A 24,577-nucleotide genomic window follows, 5' to 3' on the forward strand; every position below is an offset into this window, starting at 1 on the left:
TCATCTCCATTGCACCTCTGCAGAGCCCTTCTCCCAGCCACTGCGAGCAGCCTTTCCAAGGCTGCCTGGCCTTCCTTTATACAGGCCGTCGGGTTACCATTGGACCCTATGGGCTGAGCGCGCCCACCCACTCCCGCTATGCATGGGAGTCGTGAAGTACTCTTAATTGGCCCGCCCACATAAAATGGCGGTGCGGATCCGATCGTGGGCAGTGATCGGGTTCGCACCCACCTGTGCCCTCTCCCAATCCTGCTCCCGCTCCACCTCCCCGCCAGCCAGAAAATTCAGTCCTATGTGTTTAATGTTCACAGTGCATGAGGGTGAAATGAAACCACATGGAGTCTCTATTGAACCATTACATATCTAGGTGAAACTTACCTCAACCTTTCGTGACAGTTTCATGTAAGTAAAGTGCCATTTGAAGTTAGGAGTCTTCATGTTCAAAACTTTGTAGCTTCTTTCTCTCATTTAATAATCTCTGTTCAATAAGAATGAGTTGAAGAGGCATAAATATGCTTCAATCAGCACAATGAGCCTGAATTTAGCTCTGTTTCTATTCTCCATGCAATTACTCTCTACATTACTGAAAAACACAGCTGAGTAAATTGAGATTTTAGCTTCAAGGCAATGGCATCTTAGAACATTAAAACAAACCCTCTCCAGACCTGTAAGACCAAAAAGCAATATCTTCAGAAAATGTTCCTCGCAATAAAATAGTTTACAATTAGTTTAGTATAGGGAAACTGCATTCTTTTAAATACAATGCTCATCCATTTTATATAATGGACCTTTAACTTTGAGTACTACAATTAAACAGGAACATTGGGAACAGTAATAGGCTATACATCCCCTCGAGCCTACTCCACCATACAATTAGACCATGGTTTATCTACATCTCAACTCATTTACCTACCTTTACTCTATAGTGCTTAATAGCTTGATTTAACAAAAATCTATTTATCTCAGTCTTGAAAGCTCCAATTGCCGCATCATTTGGCCTTTTGGGGAGAAAATGCCAAATTCCTAATACTCTTTATCTGAAAAATTACTTCCTGACCTTACTCCCAAATGTTCTCATTTTAACTTTAAGATTGTGTCTCCCTGTTCTTGATGCCTCCATCAGCGGGACTTCTCCTCCTCATGCCAAGCCCAAAGAGGACATTGGCAAAGTACTGTAGTGGTTTGCCATTGCCTTCTGTGGTATGGCTGACCAGGAAACTCCCCCACTCTTAACACCTGCCATCAGGCATATTGGAAGGGTAATCAACCTGTTTGGCCATGTAATGAACACACCTTCTGTAGCCATCAAGTCCTGGTATGGGACATTAAACTGCACTTCTGGCTTAGAGGTAGGGACATTACCACTGCGCCACAAAAAAGGCCTCCTCACCAGAGGAACTACTATATAAAAGCATAGGACGTAGGTTGGTAGAATGGGTGAACAAGTGGCAGATGAATTTAATGTAGAGAAGTGATTCATTTTAATGGGGAGAATGTGGGGATACAATATAAAATAGAGCGTACAATTTATGGGGGGTGCAAGACCAGTTGGACCTGGGTGTATATGTACATAAATCATTGAAGGTGGCAGGGCAGGTTGACAGTGCAGTTAATAAAGCATACAGCATCCTGTGCTTTATCAATAGGGGCATAGAGTACAAAAGCATGGAATATTAAACCTGTATCGTTTGGCCTCAACTGGGATATTGTGTTCAGTTCTGGGCACTACACTTTTGGAAGGATGTGAAGGCATTAGAGAGGGTGCAGCAAAGATTCGTGAGAATGGTTCCAGGGATGAGATACTTCAGTTACGTAGAGGAGAAGTTGGGACTGTTCTCCTCGGAGAAGAGAAGGTTGGGAGGAGAATTAATAGAGGTATTCAAAAACTTTAGGGGTCTGGACAGAGTAGATAGGAAGAAACTGTTCCCATTGGTAGAAGGATCAAGAACCAAGAGGCACAGATTTAAGGTAATGGGCAAAAGAAGCAATGGTGACATGAGGAAAAGCACTTTCATGCAGTGAGTAGTTAAGATCTGGAATGCACTGCCTGAGAGTGTGGTGACGGCAGAGTCAATCGATGCATCCAAGAGGAAATTCAATCATTATCTGAAAATAAGAACATGCAGGGTTACGAAGAGAAGGTGGGGGAGTAGTGCTCAGTTATTTGCCCCTTGAGAGAGCTAGCAAAGATGTGATAGGGCCGAATGGCTTCTTCTCTGCTGTAACAATTCTCTGATTCTATGAAAACATTTTAAACACCATGGTCAGAGCAATCTTCAACCTTCTAAATTCAAGGGGACACAGTCAAGTTTATTCAACTTACCCTCATAATTTAACCCCTCAAGCTCTGGCATTGTTCAGGTGAATCTGCACTCCACTCACTTGAAAACTAATGTACCCCCCTGAAGTGCAAAGTCCAAAACTGAATGCAGTACTCAAGATGTTATTTGACCAAGGCTTGGCACAACCCAAGGATCACTTTATATTGCTTTCCAAACTGCTTTGCAATCAGTGAAATACTTTTTAAGGTGTAGTTACTGTTGTTATGTATGCAAATATGGCAGTCAAGTTGCAACACAGCAAGGTCCTGGCCTCAAAAATAAATGATAAAAAAGGACCAGTAAATTTTTTTTTAGTGATGTTGGTTGAGGCATAAATGTAGCCCACAGTATCAGGAGAATTTCAGTGCTCTCCTTCTACGCCATAAAGTACGGCATGGGTTGGGATCTTTTTGAAGCCTATTAAACAAGAAGGACTCAGTTTAGCATCTCATTCAAAAGACAGAACTCTGACAATGCAGCACTCTCTCCGCATTGCTGTATATGATTTATTTATACCCTGATCAGTTCAGTTGAATAATCAACAAGCCTGATATGGAAATGCATCAGCTGCCTGTAATAGACCTGCCCAATTCTCTTTTCCATTGTGGAAGGGTAAGGTTGGGTGTGTAATAGGCAGCTGATACACAACTGTTAATTCTCTGAAACAAAAACAAAAATACCTGGAAAAACTCGGCAGGTCTGGCAGCATCTGCGGAGAGGAGCACAGTTAACGTTTTGAGTTCGAATGACCCTTCTGTTGAAACAGAAGGGTCATTCGGACTCAAAACGTTAACTGTGCTTCTCTCCGCAGATGCTGCCAGACCTGCTGAATTTTTCCAGGTATTTTTGTTTTTGTTTTGGATTTCCAGCATCCGCCATTTTTTGCTTTTATCTTAGTGTCAATTCTCTGATCCCGCTGAGATTAAAATTTACACCCTATAAAAGTGGATGTGTCTATAGTTCAGAGGAGAAAACTTTGAAGTTGTAAGTAGGAGATTGAACTTACTGAGAATTGTATAATAGAATTGTTTTCAGAGGATTAGTGAGGGAATACACTCTCTGATATAAGCAATGAACCACATGGAGCAGCAATGGTTTCATAGTAAACTTCTAACCAATGCTGTGTGGTCTGATTACAGACAAGGCCGCAGCTAGAGCACCACAATTGCCTACAGTAAGAGATCAGGAGATTTCCTGCAATGATTACCATCCAGTGACTCGTGTTAGGAAATGTGTGTGCGTGCACCATCGGGCATACAATAGCTAGAGTTAATGTTACCGAACTAGTAATCCAGGATGCCTAAACTAATGATCCAGAGGTGTGGGGCAAGATTTTAACTCATTCAAAACCCATCCATTTGCACACAGTTAAAATTGGCAGCTGGTGAATGTAAATTAAATGATAAAATCTGGACTAAAGAGTTATTATTTGTACCACAAAATTATTGGATTGCCATTAAAACCCATCTGGTTCACTACTGTCTTTCAGGGAAGGAAATCTGCTGTCCTTACCTAGTCTGGCCTACACGTGACTCCAGACCTACAGCAATGCGGCTGACTCTTAACTACCCTCTGAAATGGCCTAGCAAGCCACTCAGTTGTATTCAAGAAGGCAGCTCAGCACCAATGTCTCAAGGACAATTAAGAATGGGCAATAAATGTTGCCCTTATCAGTGATGCCTGTATCCCACAAAGGCATTAAATAAAAGGCAAGGAGAAGATCAACCTTTGGCTGTGGTGACCCAGTAGAAAATGAACCTGACAACACTCTGACCGTGATATTCTTGAAGACATCATGAGCAGAACTACAGCATTTCTACACTCAGGCATGAAAAATGCCCAGTTGGCTGAGATGCTGGAAGCTGGTCGGTGCACGTGGAACTGAACCTCAGCCTTCTGAGGGCATAAGGAGAAAACTGAAGAGAGAGAACAGCTCCACCAAGGAAAAATTGGCAAAAAAGCTACCCCCACATAAAACCTGATATGGACTGGGAGGAAAAGGACATGGATTTTTCAGCCTTCGGGTTTGGATGGTCAGCCTCCTTCAGAAGAGCCGACTAAATTTACAATTCTCTTTTGTGAAAATGTAATAGTCAATAACGTGCTACGAGTCAACGTGATAACGTTACCACCATAGGCAGCCCGGGAAAATCGCAGCCAATTACTAATTCAGAATCTTGTGGCTAATGGTTTCGTGTGTACCAGAGAGCGACTGGCGCTTGTGGAATGGACAGACAAGAAGAAGTTAATTTCGTCACGAGGAGGAGGAGATTAAATTGATGAGAAAGGAAAATGAACAGATGACTTTCCCTCAGATCCACAGTAATACTGCACTACTGCTACATCATTAAACCAAGTGGTCAGAAAATATACAATCTTCTCCTGTCAGCTCTGGATTTTGCAGTCTTTAAAGCTTAGTCCTTGCAAAGGGCAATGCACACAGTTTGTTAGAACAGCATCCAGTTTCAGCATAGCTGAGGTAGCACCATATATATCAGTGGCAACTTACTGTGCTCCTAAGGTGCACTTGACAATAAGAGAGAATACGGTGTAACTAAGAATGGGAAAAAGATGGAGAAATGGCAAGTGGAAGACCCTTTAAATGATCAATTGCCTCTAAGCTCTTTGTAGATTTCCAACCAGGCAAATAGTTGGGTTTCCATCTCTGCGCATGCCAGCCTGTGATTTTCCCTCCATTAAAGCTAATGGGGCATAATTACGGCTGGCTGGTGAGTGCAGAAATGGAAAGCTCCTGTCCGCGTATGTAGTTTGCTTTCCTTTTTTAAAAAAAATGCTACTGCTTTTGATCAACTGAAAGGAAATCCTTTCATTCTTCAATTTTTGTATTGTTAGAAACATATCTCTCTAGGCTGAATTTTTCTTTTACAAAATGGAAGGACATGGCATGATCTGTACATTTGGATGCTAACCTGGTATCTTTTTAAAAGGTCATAAGTTCACCTCGAAACTCAACAATCAGGCATCTTCCAAGAAATCACCTGACTTTCATGGTACTTGAGGAAGATCTGGTTGTTTGCTTTGAACTGTAATCACTTTAATTGATGGGGGAAAGTACTGAAAAGGCAAAGATTGATAACTTGCTGGATATCACAAGGGAGAGAGAAAAAAACTTATGGTTTGAACCTGCTGGTTTTGAAGGCAGACTTATTGGGGAACATGCTGAGGAAGGAAGACTAACTAACTCTCTCTCTCTCTCCGCCTTGCCTAAAATTGTGTGTGGCTATCAACTTGCAACCAGAGAACCCTCATTTGAGTGTAACTGGTCTGCATCTGGACCTGCAAAGCTGAGACCAGCGGTGAGAACTTCCAGATGTCCACCGGGACCAGCCGTCTTCACGTGAGGGAATTCCAGGTCGACGACAGCATCAAGATCCTGCAGACTTTATCCTTTATTTTATAATGCCCATTCTCCAAAGCCCATCTCTGCAGGGAGACTCCATCTGTTTGTCCTTTGTTTGTCTGTGTGTGTGTGCTGGGTGAATTCTTTAGGAAGAGAAAGATAGTTATACTTCCCAATTACAATTGTGTGTTAACCAGTACTTGCAACTTGTTTTAAAAAAAGAGGTTTCATTTTTTAATAAACAATCATTCTGAGTTTATTGAAAGAAACCTGGCTGAAGACACTTTTATTCTAGGCACCAGTAAGGGAAACAGATGATTGGCTATTTTGGTGAGAAAATTAAACTTTTAACTTAATGATATGGCCTGCGAAGTAGTGGGGCTGGATCATATGAGCACTCCTCCCAGCCTGGTCATAACAATATGCTTTTACATTGTAAAGAACATAATGTGCACTTTCCCAAGATGAAATAAGATTATCAGTTTCTGCTCGCAGGTTAACAGGTAGTAACATTAGTGAATATATAAACAGCATGCATTGACAGCTTCAAGGTGCGATTTTAAAGAAAAACATTTTAAAAGGTAGAAACCAAAAGCTGCCTAGAGTCACGTTTTGTGGAAAAGTTTTGATGGAGGGAAGCTGGCATCTGATACTGAGATCCTTTATTATCCCAAGACCCAGAAGAGACCTGGGCAGACGGCAGAAGAACACCACCAACAGCTGCAGAGAAAGGCTATGCCACCTTTGTGAATATTCCATTTGCTTTCTGAGAACCATTAGCCATCAGCTAGTCTGAGAACTATACTCTGAAACTAGTTGCAAGTCATCAAGCAGCCAAAATACTTAATCAGTTCCAGCTTAAAAGTTTACCTGAGAAGCAACATCCTAGATATTCTACTACAAGAAACCTTGTGGCCTGCTGTGAATCCTTTGCTTTACAAGACCCTCACTTCAATTTGAAATCATCAAATATATTCACGAAACCATTGGCCTGCCACTAGGAGGCTGGAAATTGTAAATCAGAGACTGAATTAATTGTAATCAGTAAAAGTGCACTATCCTTATCTGTATCCAATCCTTGTGTGTGTGTACATCTGTGTGTTGAGACCGAACATGTGATGTTGCATTAATTTGGGGTAAGTGTGTGAGAATAAATTACCTTCTAAATTAAACTCATGAAAGCTTGCTGCTTAATTATTTAATTGGAATACACAACCCAAGGGTAAGAAAAGACACACATCTTTCCACACAAAACATACTAATTATGGGCAAAAAGAAAGAAAATACATTCTGTCCACGACAGTCTCCTTACTTAAGAAAGGGTATAATTGCATAAGAAGCAGTTCAGAGAAGGTTCGCTTGAATAATTGCTAGGGTGAAAGGGTTATCTTACAAGGAAAAGTTGGACAGACTGGGCCTGTATCCATTGGAGTTTAGAAGAATGAGAGCTGATCTTATTGAAACGTATAAGATACTGAGGCGGTTTGACAGGGTGGATGCCCAGAAGATGTTACCCTCTATGGGAGAGACTAAAAGTAGGAGACACAGTTTAAAAATAATGGTTCGCCCATTTAAGAAGGAGATGAGTATTTTTTTCTCACTCAGGCAGTTGTTACTCTGCGGAATTCTCTTCCTGAGAGAGCAGTGGAAGCAGGGTTATTGAATTTTTTTAAGGCTGAGTTAGCATGGGATAAACAAGGGAGCCAAAGGTTACAGGAGTAGACAGGAAAGAGGAGTTGAGACCACAATTGTATCCACAATGATCATATTGAATGGCGGAGCAGACTCGAGGGGCCAAATGACTTACTCCTGCACCTAATTTGTATGTTCACATGTTTATGCTTGTAAAATTTCCACCGGACAGTTACGCATTAGTAGGTATCATGGGTGATTTTCCCTTACTTAGCTCAAAGGCAGTGAGGGATATGAGGTTCTGGCTGGATCCACTGTCTTAGCACAGATGAGAGATTAAACTGGGGCCTTTAATGGTCTGTGTACCTCATTGATACAGCATACACTGGGGGAGAAATTTGTTTGCATAGCACTGCTTCTAGTGGGGATATAGAGACTTATGTCGACACCCCGTGGGTAAGCAGTGCTGCAGGCCACTACATGCATGGTCACAAGGCATTTTTCATTGATCTGAGTGTCACAGGAATGAATTTCTCCCCCAGTGTGTTCATCAACTCAGCTGTAAGCACTCATTCGGAACAAGTGGTTAATAAATAGATAAACAATAGATCACTCATGTCTTTACTTTGAAAAATGCAAAGACGTTGGTTATTCAATTCAAATGCCACTTTTATCTATAAACTTATTTTTCATACATTTGCTTTACACTTCTTCATATCTTTGGCTATCTATAGAAACAGTGGGGGAATTACAGCTTGCCTCAATGTTCCGACACAAGGAAATGGAAAAATCGGCCATTGTTTCTGCTGCTGATCACTACTCATCAACATCACCAGAAGTATGTAATAGATAGGAAGGGAAAGCAGAAGGAAGAAGAGGAATGAAACAATTGAGTAAGGGGAGGCTCTCATTATCTGTCATTACGGATAGTGAGTGAGAGGGATAGGGAGTGGATGCAGGGTTAAGAGTGCAACAAGTGCCAGGAGCGATGGGGAGAAAGGAATATAAGGAATAAACTGTTAGCTCAAAGAGGAGGAGCTAGGGTTTGGAATGGCGTTGAGAAGGGGTAGTAATAAAATTGAGAACTGCTGCTGGAAGGGGAAGGGGCAGTTATAAAGAGAAGGAAATGGGGCTGTAATGGAATGGCTTCTGGGAAGTTGGAATGATGGCAGAGGAGTAGGAAGAAAGCTGTTGAAGATCACATGCTCCCTGCAAACTCCACTAAAAATGTAACCTGAAATGATTGGATTCTCTATTCCCTAAAATACAATACTACCCACCCAAAAGGAAAGAAATAAAAGATAAAGAAAAAAGCAAAGACAGAAGAGGAGAGACCACCAAAGTTGAATTTTGCCCCAGAATGTCTTTCCTCATCTTAATTTGATTCATTTAAAAAATGAGTGAGCAAATCAAACCTTTTGAGGAAAATGAATAGGAAGGAAAAATAATGGATTAGAAAAAAGAAACAGGCTGACAGCAAGACCTGACCTCTCATAATGCATTTTCAGGGGAGTGCGTGGAGTGAATAGAGGGTTGGGAGTGAAGTGACTGAAAACAGAGCAGGGGAACAGAAGGATACAAGGATTGAGTTTAATGGGAAGGAAATAAGCGTTTCCATGGAAATGAGGAAATGGAGAAAAAAACTAATGGAGGAAGGAGAGGAGATGCTAGCAGCCACTGATGGTTACATTTTCTTGTGAACTCTATCGGAAAAAGACATAGTGAATGCTGGTGGAACCTTTTCTTCCTGAATTGAACCCTCTCACAGGAAAGAGGAATAAATTAAGAAAACTGAGAGAAGCAGAAGATGACCAATGGAGAAGCGGCCAGAGGAGCTAGGGGGACAGAAGCAGAAGAGAAAGTGGGGGCTGGAGCAGAAGAGCAGGGACAGTGAGAAATAATGACAATAGAAATTATCATGAGAAAGAATATATTCTCCAACTTATCATGTGCAAGGCTCTGGGAGAGCCATTAATTTCTATTAATGTTGCACTTTCTATGACACACTGTACAATAAAGAAAAAATGATATGCATGTAAGTCAGGGTGGTGTGTGACTTGGAGGTGAAGGTATTGCCATGCAGTGGTTGTTGTAGCAAAATAAACATCCATAGAAAAAATAATGGAAGAAAAGATTTAATTTTAGAAGTGGCATGACTATGGATCATAGCCACAAATTACTTACGCACATGTTAAACTTTTAAGCAAGACATGTGCTTAAAAAAAAACATACAAGCAAAAGTTGGCTGAGACTGTAAAGTAACCAATTGTTGCAAAATTCTGATGTGGATTAAACTTGACCAACTAGTCCAGAGAACGGAATGTCGCACCTAAAAAGGTGTTAAGGCCTACTTCAGATAGAGACACTTCAAAGGAAAAGAAGCAATGCTAAAACTGAACTGATACCTCTTGTGGTTGCGGAGATAATGAAGGTTGAATAAGGCCTCAGCAGAAACCATCTCCTGTGGGTTATATTCCAGACTGTGGACATGATGTGAGTTGAAAAGAAAGCAGATCTGGGCAAAATACATGTTTGTTTTTTTCCCTTCCAGGAATACACAAGAAAAAGGGTTACCAGCTAACTGCAACCCTGGTCTCTGTGTACTAGATTTGGTGTTCCAGGCCTGGTGTATGAGAGTGTGCTGTTAATGTCACAGCTGAAGAACATCAACTAGGCATCCCTCCGCTTGCAGGTAAAAATTCTCTCTGATTGCTGGAAACAAGTCATAAGTCAGCAAAGCCACAGTCAAAAAGGAAACAGGGCAACTCCTTTCAGATAACCTGCAAAACCAAGAATCTCCAGACCAATTGTTCAACTGCTGAAAGTCAGCTCTACCAGAATCATCCAACTTAACAGCCGTAACATTTCATCATCTACTCCTCACGGACCAGACAGAAGCTGATTTGTATATCTTTTTAACTGTTCTTTTTGAACTCACTTCTCTTTCCTAATCTGTGTGTATGTGTGTTGCTTTTTTAAAATCATTTTTCCCCCCATTTTAGTAACTAATAAAATCACTCAGTCTTTAACTCAAATAAGCCTGGTTAAATTGGCTCCTTTTAAAACATAAATACATTTGGACTGGGAAAAGGTATCCATGAGGGAAGGAATCCCTTTCAAATTAACCTTGTTGTGACCAACTGAGGGGGTTGGATAAAGAAGGGGAGCCAGTTCATCCCTCCTCACCCGGGAGCATAACAATTTCTGGTACCTCATCCGGGATTATAACAAATTGGGGGATCCTCGCCTGGAGACCAGTCCTAACAAATTAGGGGCTCGGTGCCAGAATTGTTCCCACTAACAAAACAAAAGAATTAGAATGCGGAAAGTAAATTCTTCCTTTGAAACCAATTTTAAAAACTGCAAAAAGGCTTTCTTGAGTCTGCACTACTAAAGTGTAGGCATGTCCGCATTTCCTGCCAGTGCTTTTCTAGGAGAATTGGGGGAAGTTTCTTTTGAGGATTTAAAAGTTCTGTCCCTCGAACAGTTAAAAGATTTAGAGAGGCATTTAGGATTAGGATTTCACTCGAAATCTAGAAAACCTGAAACTTTAAAAGGGGTGGCCAACAGTCTACAGGTGGAAATTGAGGACGATGAAATGGATAGAGGAGCGGTAGAGAGATTAAAATTGGAGCAGCAGAAATTAGAATTTCAGGAAAGAGAAGATGAAAGGGAAAGAGAAAGAGGAAAGACAGGAAATGGCATGAAGAGAAGAGAGAATTTCAGGACAGAGAGAGGGAAAGGGAGTTTAATCTAAAACAGCTTGGGCTGAGGGGCAGGAATCCTACTGTGCCCCTTGAAGATACCACCAGCTCAGACGTAAGGGCTGAGGCAATCTGGTTTGCTCATTTAATCTGTAAATTTGATAAAGCAGAAGTGGAATCTTTCTTTATCTCTTTTGAGCAGGTAGCACAGTAGTTAAAGTGGCCAGTCCAACATTGGTCCAAATGAACTGCTTAATAAGCTTTCATGGAAAGGTCATGAGGTTTATTTCCTCTTGCCTGAGGAAAGTGCCACTGACTACGAGGCAGCATAAAGGGCTATTTTAAGTGCGTACCAGATAGTGTCGGAGGCTTAACGTCAGAAATTCCGTACCCCCAGGAAACGGCCTGACCAGACATACCGGGAATTTGAAAGGCTTAAGCAACTTGACTTTGACCAGTGGTGTAGACACTTGAAACGTAAGCCACTAATGAAAACCTCTGTGAAATGATTCTCCTTAAGGAGGTTAAAAACGCCATGCCCTTCCCAAAAAGAACACACCGAGAGGAACAGAGGTAACAGCGGCCGGGCAGGCAGCCACACTGGCTGATCGTTATGAGCTGATCCACAAACCCTTGTTCCAGAAGAGACCCTCCCCTAGTCACCCCCAAACAACTGGAAAGGATAGAGATGGAGAGAGTGATAGGAAGCTGAGCACCCATGGGAGAGAGGGAAATGCTGGGGCAGTCCTCAGGACAGAAAGGATGGGGCTGAGGTGAAAAGTGAGGCCAAGAAGTCTGTGTGTTTTAACTGCCAAAAGGTAGGGCACGTCTGTGCCAATTTCTGTAGGCTACAGGAAAAACCAGAGGGATTTATCGGGCCACATACCTACCCACTGTGCAGAGAATGGGAGTCAGTCAGAGAGCACTGTGGTCCAGGCTATGGCTCTGACGACGGCTGCGTAACCCTTTAGGGGCATTCCTGAGAGGGCAGATGAGGTTAAACAAATCCCTGAGAGTTACAAGGATTATGTATCCAAAGGAAGGGTGGCCACCTTTCTCCAGGGTGAGGCAAGTAAGAATACAGTGATAGTGAGGGATACAGGGGCCAACCAAACTCTACCACTGGGAAAAGGCATGGCCTTTCTACCAGAGAGTGCAGTAAGTGCCAAAGTGTTGGTTAAGGGGATTGAAGGAGGGTAAATGCTCATCCCCTAATACCAAGTGCATCTGGAGTACCACCTTGTGTCAGGACCAGTGACTGTTGGAGTCATCCCCAGTTTGCCTTTGGACGGGGTTGACCTGCTCCTCAGCAATGACCTAGTGGGAACAAAGGTAATAACATTTGTTAGTCGCCAGAAAGCTGAAAATGGAACTGATAGAACCAGGGGAACCTTTAGAATCAGAAGGAGACAAGTTTACATGGGCAGTGTCAGTCAGAACAGAAGAAGCTGGAACTGGAATTTCAAGCAAAGGAAAAGGCAAGGGAATGAGAGGAAAGGGAAAAAGAGGGAGCATTTCAACAAGAATTGGAAATGCGAAAACTTGACCTCCAGAGAGAGCAGTTAGCAAGGGAGGAAAGGGAGAAGAAACGAGAAAGGAATTACTAGCTTAAAAGGCTGGAATTTAAAAAGGAGTCACCAGATGTTGGGGAAGAGTTTACCTCTAAACCAGAGCCGAGTGGGGAGGCGTTTAAACTTGTACAAGCACTTCCAAAGTTTGAGGAAAGGGATGTAGAGGCATTCTTTATTTTGTTTGGGAAGGTAGCTAAGCAAATCAAATGGCCAAAAGAAGTCTGGACATTGCTTTTACAGAGTAGGTTGGTGGGTAGAGCTCATGAGGTATACGCATCGCTGTCAGAAGAGGTACCTATGGATTATGATGCAATGAACTCATATTCTAATGTATATGAGTTAACCCCTGAGGCATACAGGCAGAAATTTCAGAATATAAGGAAACAACCTGGGCAGTCCTATCTTGAATTTGAGTGGGTAAAGAAAAGTAATTTTGAACATTAGATTATGGGCATTAAAGTTAGAGACAACTATTGAAGCTCTTAGGGAAAACATTCTCCTGGAAGAATTTTAAAATTCACTTCCTCCAGTAGTTAGAAACCTTGTTGAAGACCAGAGGCAGCAGAAACGGCTGACGATTATGAGCTGGTCAATAAATCTAAACCTTTTTTCCATCACCCTCACAGACTCTAGAATGATAGAAGATGGGAATGAGAACAGAAGGCAAGTTGCCAGGGAAGAGATGGGACAGCTGGAATTCCCCAGAAACTTCTCTTCAGTCCAGAAAGGGAGATGCTGAGGGTGGAAGTGAGATTCGAAGGCCTAAGTGTTTCCACTGTAACAAGGTGAGACACATTTGTGCCAATTGCTGGAGGTTGTATAGGAAATCCATGAGACTTACTGGGGTACCTAAGAGTGATTCAGGAAAAGGAACACTGACTGAAAATATAACAGATCAAGTTGAAGTGTTAACTGCAGCCGTGAAATCGTGAATGAACACTGTTGTGAGATCATGAGAGGTAAATAAGACACATGAGAGTTATAAAGAATTTTTGTTGAGGGGAAAAGTAACTCCTCATCCTTCAAATGAGATAGCTAAATGTATAATCAAATTAAGAGAAACGGGAGCCACTCAAACACTTCTGCTGGGGAAAGGCATAACTTTTCCAACAGAGAATTCATAAAAAGTCAAAGGTTTAATAAATGGTATTGGCGGGGATATATACTGTACCTCGGTACTGGGTGCACCTGCAGTATTTTTTTATTCACTCACAGGATGTGGGCATTGCTGGCTAGGCCAGCATTTATTGCCCATCCCTAATTGCCCTTGAGAAGGTGATGGTGAGCTGCCTTCTTGAACTGCTGCAGTCCACGTGGTGTAGGTACAACAACATTGCTGTTGGGGAAGGAGTTCCAGGATTTTGCCCCAGCGACAGTGAAGGAAGAGCGATATATTTCCAAGTCAGAATGGTGAGTAGCTTGAGGGGGAGCTTCCTGGTGATGGTGTTCCCATCCATCTGCAGCCCTTGTCCTTCTAGATGGTAGTGGTCGAGGTTTTGGAAGGTGCTGTCTAAATGAACATTGGTGAATTTCTGCAGTGCATCTTGTAGATGGTACACACAGTTGCTACTGTGTGTTAGTAGTGGAGGGAGTGAATGATTGTGGAGGGAATGCCTATCAAGCAGGCCGCTTTGTCCCAGATGATGTCAAGCTTCTTGAGTGTTGTTGGAGCTGCACTCATCCAGGCAAGTGGGGAGTATTCCATTACACTCCTGACTTATGTCTTGTAGATGGTGGACAAGCTTTGGGGATCAGGAGGTGAGCTACTTGCCGCAGGATTCCTAGCTTCTGACCTGCTCTTGTAGCCACAGTATTTATATGGCTAGTCCAGTTCAGCTCCTGGTCAATGTTAACCTCCAGGGTGTTGATAGTGGGGGATTCAATGATGGTAATGCCATTGATTGTTAAGGGGTGATAGTTAGATTCTCTCTTGTTGGAGATGGCCATTGCCTGGCACTGGTGTGGCACGAATGTTATTTGCCATTTGTCAGCCCAAGCCTGGATATTGTCTATGTCATGCTGCATTTGGACACGGACTGCTTCAGTATCTAAGGAGTTGTGAATGATGCTGAACATTGTACAATCATCAACGAACATCCCCACTTTTGAACTTATAATAGAAAGAAGGTCATTGATGAACCATGAAGATGGTTGGGCCTAGGACACTACCCTGAAGAACTCCTGCAGTGATGTCCAGGGACTGAGATGATTGACCTCCAACAACCACAACCATCATCCTTTGTGTTAGGTTTGATCCCAACCAACGGAGATTGACTCCAGTTTTGCTAGGGCTCCTTGATGCCACACTCAGTCAAATGCTGCCTTGGTGCTAAGGGCAGTCACTCTCACTTCACCTCTGGAGTTCAGCTCTTTTGCCCATGTTTCAACCAAGGCTGTAATGAGGTCAGAAGCTGGGTGACCCTGGCAGAACCCAAACTGAGCATCAATGAGCAGGTTATTCCCAAGTAAGTGCCGCTTGATGACCCTTTCCATCACTTTACTGATGATCGAGAGTAGAATGATAAGGCAATAGTTGGCCAAGTTGAATTTGTCCTGCTTTTTGTGTACAGGACATACCTGGACAATTTTCCACATTGCTGAGTAGATGCCAGTGCTGTAGCTGTACTGGAACAGCTTGGCTAGGGGCACAGCAAGTTCTGGAGCACAAGTCTTCAGTACTATTTCCAGAATACTGTCAGGGCCCATAGCCTTTGCAGTATCCATTGCCTTCAGACATTTCTTGATATCACGTGGAGCGAATCGAATTGGTTGAAGACTGGCATCTGTGATGCTGGGGACATAGAGAGTCATAGAGTTATTCAGCACAGAAACAGGCCCTTCGGCCCATCGTATCCATGCAGGCCATCAAGCACCCATCTATGCTGATCTCATTTTCCTGCACTTGGCCCGTAGTCCTGTATGCTGTGGTGTTTCAAGTGCTCATCTAAATATTTCTTAAATGTCGCATATCTCTACCATCCCCTCAGGCAGTGTGTTCCAGATTCCAACCACCCTCTGGGTGAAAAAAATTTTCCTCAAATCCCCTCTAAATTTCCTGTGTTTTTGGTCATTTGCATTTATTCTTATCCTCAGATGCTTCACTAGATACGATATGACAGCTTTTCATAAGTGAACTTAGCCATGTTAAGGGAAAAGGTCTCGTGTATCTTACTGTGGGAATTATCAATTCATGGTATCGTTGTCGGTGTTAAAATCTCTTTTGTTCTTCTATACACACTCCCTACTTCACATCCGTCATAATATCACAGTACAGTAAAAGTAAATTGATCGCCATCCACTAGCCTAAGCATCCACTCCCTTCACTACTGGCATACTGTGGCTGCAGTACGTATTAACCGCAGAATGCACTGCAACAACCTACCAAGACTTATTTTGCAGAAACTCCCAAAGCAGCCACCACCACCGTCTAGGAAGACAATGGCAGCAGGTGCATGGCAATATCATCACTTCCAAGCTGCACACCACCCTGGCTTGGATGCACATCATTTTGTTCTTTATTTTTGTTGGGTCAGAGTCATGGAACTCTTTACCTAACAGCAGAGTGGAGCACCTTCACCACATGGAATTTAGTGGTTCAAGAAAAGGGTCCAATGATATCTTCTGAAGAGCAATTAGGGATGGACAATAAATGTCAGCGTTGTCAAGGACGCCCACACCCCAAAAACTATTTTAAAAAAAAATCTAGTGGCAAAAACAAACGTGCATTTTGATTTGAATCATGGAACTAATTGTTAATTGCTTTAATTATACACATTGAGTTGAATAAGATAGCGAGTATCCTTGTAACACACTTGTCTTCTGGCCATACCATTAAGCTTTGTGATATTTCTGGTTTGCTTTTCTCTCCTATTGTTACATGATGATTGGCAGCAGTGGAAGGTGCACATGCCAAGTGAAGTTGGCATCAACTCCGCTTAGGTATGACGGAATAAAAAAGGCACCGCTTCTTTCACCCGAAAGAAAAGCGGATCCGTTGTTTGTGTCCTTGCTGGCCAAGAGAGGGAATGGGCTGTGGTCATTGTACTGCTTTATAATACCATGAGAACATTGGCATTGTTTTGCAACAAATTGTTGCTTGTCTTAAGGTTGAAGGAGTCTGATCTTTCCTGTGTGTTCCAGTCAATGATGGCCACCACACCAGCATTTCCATCCAGTGTTTGAAACTGAATTGTTTCCATTCCCTCCAACTCATTAAAATTGTATTCTAGGGTCTGAGAAATGCAGTAGTATAAACACTGTAAGAAATGATCTGACACCCAGGGTAAGTCTTCTGGAGTATTACCAGACGCCACTATAAACATAGTAAAACTAGGTGTCAGAATGTTCTATACATTTAGTCTGATATGCAACCCCTGACAGTGAACACTTCATTCTACACATAATGGTGCATATCTATCAGCTGTAGTAGTAAACTTCACTTCACAAAGCGTGCCGCTAACAGTAATAGTGCCACTCAAGTTTACATTTGCAGAAGTTTTAGAATATACAAAAATTGTCTGCTCTGCACAATAATAGAGCCAGATTGGGTGCTGTCATAAATTCTTCAATAGTGCTTATTTTTAAACTTTTTATCTGGAGCTCCTCCAATATCTCAGTCAGTAAATGTACCACCTCCCATGTTGATAAACCACCTAGAGCAAGAAGATCCCAATATTGCTCCTAATTCTGTGCCGAGTTAAGTGATCTCAGGAAAGGGTGGACTGCAGCTCCAACATCATCCCAAGGCACTTCACACAGTAGTGTTAGCAAACAAACATTTTAACAGGCACACAATGAGACATTAGGGCAAGAGATCAAATGCTTGGTCGAAGAGATAGGTTTTATGGAGTGTCTTAAAGGAGGAAAGAGAGGTAGAGAGGTGGAAAAGTGTAGGAAGGAAATTAAGAGTGTAGGGCATTGGAAGCTGAAGGCAATGCCATCAATGACAGTGAAGGCAATCAGAGATGTGCAAGAGGCCAAAATTGCATGAGCACAGAGCTTTTGAAGGGTTGTAGAGAATGGAATAGCCTGCTAGCCTTCTTTGCCAATGTTTACATCTGAAGGATGGCACAGTATCAGAGAATGGCTGGTGCCTGTGGAACCATAACCCATTTTAAGATATGACTTTCAGAAGAGACAGAGACAGTTATTGAAATGATCCAGGTATAATTGAATATATCAAAGGTTATTCATTGCATTCTGTCATTTAGATCCTTATCCTGTACTGAACAAAGATTCTAACCAATTCCCTTTTGAATGTTTAAATGGATCAGTATTTAATTAGCTAGGTGGTTGCTTTAGCTGGTTAATAAGTTAAAGAGCCCATGGATAATGACAACATATGGGGCTGGATTTTACCATCGGCGAGCGGGGGCGGGGCCCGCTCGTCGACACGTAAAATGACGCGCGGTGACGTGGGACGGAACTCCCGATGACACCGTGCCTTATTTAAATTTTCAGGAAGGCGGGGGCACAGCAAAATCAGCTGTGCGCCCACTGACCTGTCAATGGCCAATTGAGGCCATTGGCAGGTCAATTAAAGTAATTAGTGGACCTGCCCGTCCAACCTTATGGTTGGCGGGCAGGCCAGGAGCCCTGGCGGCAACTAGAAAAAACATGAAACCTCATCCACCGGCGGGATGAGGTTTCATGTAGAGTTTTAAAAATTTTAATAAAGTTTTTTTGGAAATTATGAACAGCAACACCCCAACTTGCAAATCACACAACGCAGGATGCATTCCTTTCAGATCGTGTCTTAACTCCACCAAAGGCACCAATTCTACTGGAAGCTGATTACTGAGCTACTCACTCCATCAACTGGAGAGATATGTGGTGTAGAAAGGCCTCTGTGGCAATTGTGGAGAAATGTTCTGAGGAGCCCATGTAAATATTGTCAGACAAAAAGGAGGATTTTCTATTTTTTAAACACTGTCTACTATTCAACTGAGTCTTCATTCCATGGTAGATGAACTGACCAGGGTGAATAGCTGTGTTTGTGATGAGTAGCTTCATTTTCCTTTTGAACCTGTAAGGACCGCAGAGCCCCACCTTTGTTAGAGGAGCATCAGGACCGGGGTCACAAACTACATGCTTGGCATTACCCTTGATGTAACATTGATATTCAACAAGTGCACAGCGCTTAACAGTGTAGCAGTTTCCTGGGGTTCACATGGACTTTGAAGACAGAACCTATGACCTATCTCTGCCCTCTGATTATACGACCCACAACTACACCAGGGTGCCCTTTAGTGACATGACTCCAGTTTGCAAACATCATTCACTGCCAGCAGATTCAGTAGTAGTGGGATACTAATAGTGGAAAAATGCAAAATAGTGAAGCAAGCATGCAGAAAGGAACAAAATAATCTGCTGAGTATCTGTGTTGTTATGGTGAATTTTCCTGCTTGTTGCTCTTCCATGCCACAAAAAAATACCCGTAATCAAAATTCAGGGCTTTAACTTTAAAAACTTGTATATTTTGCATTCATGTTTTAGGATAACAGGATTCTCCCTCATTATCATAGATTATTAACTTTGCTAAAGATGTAATTGATATGCATGTTAAAAATTAGCTTAAAACTCTCCAAATGGTCATGGATAAAGCCACGGTGTGATCTAGCGCTGAACCATATTGACCAGCTAGCCCAAGGTCTGGCTCTTGATCTGTGCTCAGTTAACTGGCTTCAGTCTGGATTGGCAGTTGCAATTGGCCTCAAGAGCTGTGACTTATGGAGGAGGAAGGTCGACCAGGGTTCTCACTCCTGACCACTATCCAGTGACACCTGCTATGATAAGAGCAGGTGTCTTGTGAGGGCAGGCTTGGGCTATTACATCCTTCAAGTTTGAACAGCACACCATCACTCATTATGGGTGAAATTCAACTTTGATGGCTGCACAGAATAGGCAGACATGAATGAGCTGCCCCTTGTACATGCCACCCAATTTGCCTCTTCATTAGGAGAGTTGAATTTCACTCACACTCCCCAGTCTAGGCACAAAGTGATTATTGCAGCTGGCTATTGGAGAGCTTTTGGTCCCACGTTTCTCCATTGATAATCAGGGTTTTCAGGACTGGAATGATAGAGAATTGGAAAAACCTGGTGCAATACCATTAGATTTAAAAGATAACCTGCCAGAAGATAGTTCCCTAAAACATTTTTACCTGTAAGGCTTTATTAAGTCTTGTTTTGATGAAAACTAGGATATTTCCACTACACAGTTGAACGGATTTTGTCCTGTCGCAGCAAGCCAGACAATATCATACTCAACTAGTTTCGTCATTTAGTTTTGCTTGACATAAAACTAAAAGGAAAATATTGAAGATTCGAAACAAATATGTTTGTAAAAGTCTCATTACACTGAAACTTCACCAATTTTGGATAGGTCACCTAACCACGGCAAAGACTGCTGTTTATTGCATAATCCACAAGAGTGTTGTTGTCTTTTGTGGCAGTTTTTGAATGGAGAAGGACTGAGTGATTGAGAATAATGCCTCAGAACCCCAGATATGGGTCATTTGGTTTGTGTTATCACTTGCTCAATGCAATCAGCCCTAAAAAAGCTAAATTGACAGAGTCTGATTTATTTACAGCGAAAGCCAAACTTGAAAGACACTGAGAATTCAATACAAAATAAATATAACTGCTCTGCACATTGATCCAAGAAACACGTAAATAACATTACTGGATAACTGGGATGTTTCGAAGCATAACAAATTGCAGGATAAGAAGTAAGAAAGAAAGATTATGCCGCCCTAATTTACAGACTGCAGGCTACTGAGGCCAGGCTTTCATTCTAAGTAAGAATAATGGGAGTGCATGGGGGCCCAGGCTAGGAAAACCTTCCATTCGTTTGCTGGTTCTCGCCGACTGCCGGTGTAATTACTCAACCACTCAACGATAGGCCCAGATGGCTCTTACCCCAACCCTGTGGTTTAGAATTAACACATCTGTTCATACTCTAACAATGAGGGTTTTAACACTGACTGCCAGGCAGCCCAGGTGGAATTTATTGCAGCTAAATCTAGCTGGCAGCAGTATACCTAGGACCCCTGGTGTTCTGACACTCCATAAAACAATACAGCTGCATAAAATATTTAACAAGTCAGTAATGTGATGTCTTTAAGCTACTTTGTTAATGTATAGTATTGTTAATCCTGTGGTGCTAAATCTTCTGGCAGCGAAAACATCCCAGAAGCCAGTGGTTTAAAAAGACCTTCATACTTATTTGAGTCTTTAATCATTTTAAGCCTTAAACTATTAAATAATAATCCATTTCTTATTTCTTCACCACAGGTTATTCTTGTTCAATGATGGATACAAATAATGCAACTTGTGCTGATACAGGTGCTACATCACCAGCGATACCAACATCACAGGGGTCAGAGGTGTACATCTTCCATGACGGCCATTCTTGTTCAGGGGATCTAACCTCCACTTGTTCCATAGATGTCTCTGAAAGACTCCACATCAAATCTGCAATAGCAAACTACCAGTTTAACACCAACTCAAGTCTCTGATTCTATGCAAGCCATGCATCCAGACTGAGCATGTTATACTGACTGTTCTCACCAGTATCGGTGGCTGGTGACAGGTCTGCACGCATGCACACTGCTCTCTCTTCACTGATGCTATGACATTACGCCTTTGTTTACAGTACTGCCTTTATCAATATCTTTTCATAGTTTAGTCATTTGACATTTTCACAAAATACCAAGACAAGATTTATGGGAGGGCTACCTTTGAGCTGAGCAGTGGTGAGGTTGCCATGGTGCTAATGTCAGTTTCATTCCCATAAGGCAAAGCAACGCAAAGCACTCTACTTTTGAAGTGTGCCTAACTGCATTATGGGAAAGCTCCATACACACTGGAATATGGGCAGATAAAATAGATTATCTGTCAGTGAGCCCTGAGGACTGAGTGGAGCAGAGAAGCTAAATAATGAAAAGAGAATTGGCGATTAGCTGTTAAGACCTGACTACAAATTTCTAATTTTTTTTGTCTTGGGAACAGTGAGCTGGGTTTTATTTAAAATGTGTGTGTTTTCAGGCTTTTAATCTTTGCATCCCCACAACAGATCACGTTTGAAAGGTGTGTGTGTGTATGTGTGGGGTGGGAGGAGAGGGGATGGTGTGGGTGATGAGGGTGCAGGCTTTCTTATGCCAATATCTTGGGGCCTCAGTTACCTGAATCTAGAAATGTAAGAACTTTAACATTGGTTGAAATAAAGTAAAATATAACTTAAAGCTGCATTTTTCAGAAAACAGAAGTGCAATAGACAAAATTGTTTTTGGATTTTCTGAAAACTTGCAATGTTGTAATGGTACGTCAACGGTGTAGACCATTATTATGGCGCAGAGGTTCCAGAAAGTTATGGTGTGAGTAATTTAAGCCATTTTCTGGTCCATATTGTAATTTTAAGGGACTTTTGCACCGCTCTTTTGTAACCCCTCACCGTATACAGATTGAAGGTAATTATCATAGTTTCACTCCCATTAAAATCACAGGCAATTATGAATTTGATCTATTTACCTTTTCCATACAGTTATATACACTATATAAGAACAGGTGTATCTTCTCAGGGCTGAAAAGTCTAAGTTCCTCTAGTCATTCCACATAAGTCAGAAATATAACACCGGAACTGATGAATCTTCTCCACACTGCTTCTCATTTCTCAGTGCTCATTAACTAAACTGGGTTGTCAAGCAATTGGAAGTGGGGTGAGCAGTGGCTGGCAGCAGCCCATGAACTTAACGCGAAGCTGAGAGGAGCATTTTGGCATACAGTGTATGTTATAGTGATAGGGGGTCCAATAGTAAGGGGTCAGACAGGCGTTTCTGCGGCCGCCAAAAAGAGACTCCAGGATGGTATGTTGCTTCCCTGGTGCCAGGGTCAAGGATGTCTCGGAGAGGCTGTAGGGTATTCTGAAGGGGGAGGGTGAATAGTGGTCGTGGTGCACATTGGTGCAAACGACATAGGTGAAAAAAAGGGATGAGGTCCTACAAGCTGAATATAGGCAGTTAAGACGTAAATTAAAAAGTAGCACCTCAAAGGTAGGAATCTCAGGATTATTACCAGTGCCATGTGCTAGCGAGAATAGAACTAACAGGATATATCAGATGAATACATGGATGAAGAAATGGTGTAGGGATTCAGATTCCTGGGACATTGGGACTGGTTCTGGGGAAGGTGGGACCAGTGCAAACAGGACGGGCTCTATCTGGGATGAACCGGGACCAACGTCCTTGGTGGACGGGTGTTTTAGGGGGGTCGGGGAGGGTTTAAACTAGAATGGCAGGGGGAAGGGAACCTGTGCAGGGAGACAGAGGAGGGGGGAAACAAGGATAGAAACAAAAGACAGAAAAGTAAGAAGCAAAAGTGAAAGGCAGGAAAAAGAAGGGCCAAAAACAAACAGGGTCATAGTGCAAAATAAAGCTAAGATGACTAACAATGTTAAAAAGGCAAGTCTAAAGGCATTGTATCTTAATGTTAATAAAGTAGATGAATTAACAGTGCAAATAGATATAAACGGTTATGATATAGTTGCAATTACAGAGACATGGCTGCAGGGTGAACAAAGATGGGAACTGAACATCCAGTAGTATTCGATATTTAGGAAGGGCAGAAAAATAGGGAAAGGAGGTGGGGTAGCATTGTTAGTGAAGGAGGAAATCAATGCAATAGTGGGGAAGGATATTGGCTCAGAAAATCATGATGTGGCATCTGTTTGGGTGAAAATAAGAAACACCAAGGGGCAGGAAACATTGGTGGGGGGATGTCTATAGGGCCTCAAACAGTAATGAAGATGTAAGGGAAGGCATTAAACAGGAAATTAGAAACTCATGCAATAAGGCTCATGTAATCATGGGTGACTTTAATATACATATAGATTGGACAAACCAGACTAGCAATAATACTGTGGAGGAGGATTTCCTGGAGTGTGTATGTGATGGTTTTTTAGACCAATACATTGAGGAACCAACTAGAGAGCAAGTTATCCTAGACTGGGTGTTGTGCAATGAGAAAGGATTCATTAACAACCTTGTTTCACGGGGTCCCTTGGGGAAGAGTGACCATAAAGTGATAGAATTGTTCATTCGGATGGAGAGTGAAGAAGTTGAATCCGAAACTAGGGTCCTGAATCTAAATAAAGGGAACCATGAGGGTATGAGGCACGAGTTGGCAATGATGGATTAGGGAGCCTTACTAAAAGGATTGACAGTGGATAGGCAATGGCTAATATTTAAGGAACGTATGCATGAATTACAACAATTATTCATTCCTGTCTGGGTCATAAATAAAACAGCGAATGTTCACTAGGCTGACACCCGAGATGGCAGGACTGTCGTATGAGGAGAGATTGGTTCGACTGGGCCTGTCTTCACTAGAGTTTAGAAGAATGAGAGGGGATCTGATTGAAAAGTATAAATATTTAACAGGGCTACACAGACTCGATGCTGGGCGATGTTTTCCCTGGTTAGGGAGTCTATAACCAGTCTCAGGGTATGGGGCAGGATATTTAGGACCGAGGTGAAGAAAAATTTCTTCACTCAGAGGGTGGTCAACCTGTAGAATTCTCTACCACAGAAGGCTATGAAGGGTGTGTCACTGAATATATTCAAGAAAGAAATTGATACAGTTTTGGATATTAGGGGCATCAAGGGGTATTGAGAGAAAGTGGGAAAATGGCGTTGAGATAGAGGATCAGCCATATTGAATGGCGGAGTAGGCTGGAAGGGCCGAATGGCCTACTCCTGCTCCTAGTTTCTATGTTAAGAGCTGCTGAATTAGCTCTGTTTGAAGATTTCAGAATTAATAGGTGCTATTCGCAAAACTTGTTATTAGTATTTGTATGTGTTATAGTAGCTTTGTTTGTTATTTTGACATCCTTTGGGGATTTGTTTTTAATAATGGGTTTTATGAGTGTAAAGAAAAATTGTTGTCAGTCTTACATCAATTGTGCTCTGATGGTACCAATGGTAGAAGTTCA

Source organism: Cetorhinus maximus, chromosome 5 (genome assembly GCF_964194155.1).
Source record: "Cetorhinus maximus chromosome 5, sCetMax3.hap1.1, whole genome shotgun sequence".
In the NCBI taxonomy this organism is placed as follows: domain Eukaryota; kingdom Metazoa; phylum Chordata; class Chondrichthyes; order Lamniformes; family Cetorhinidae; genus Cetorhinus; species Cetorhinus maximus.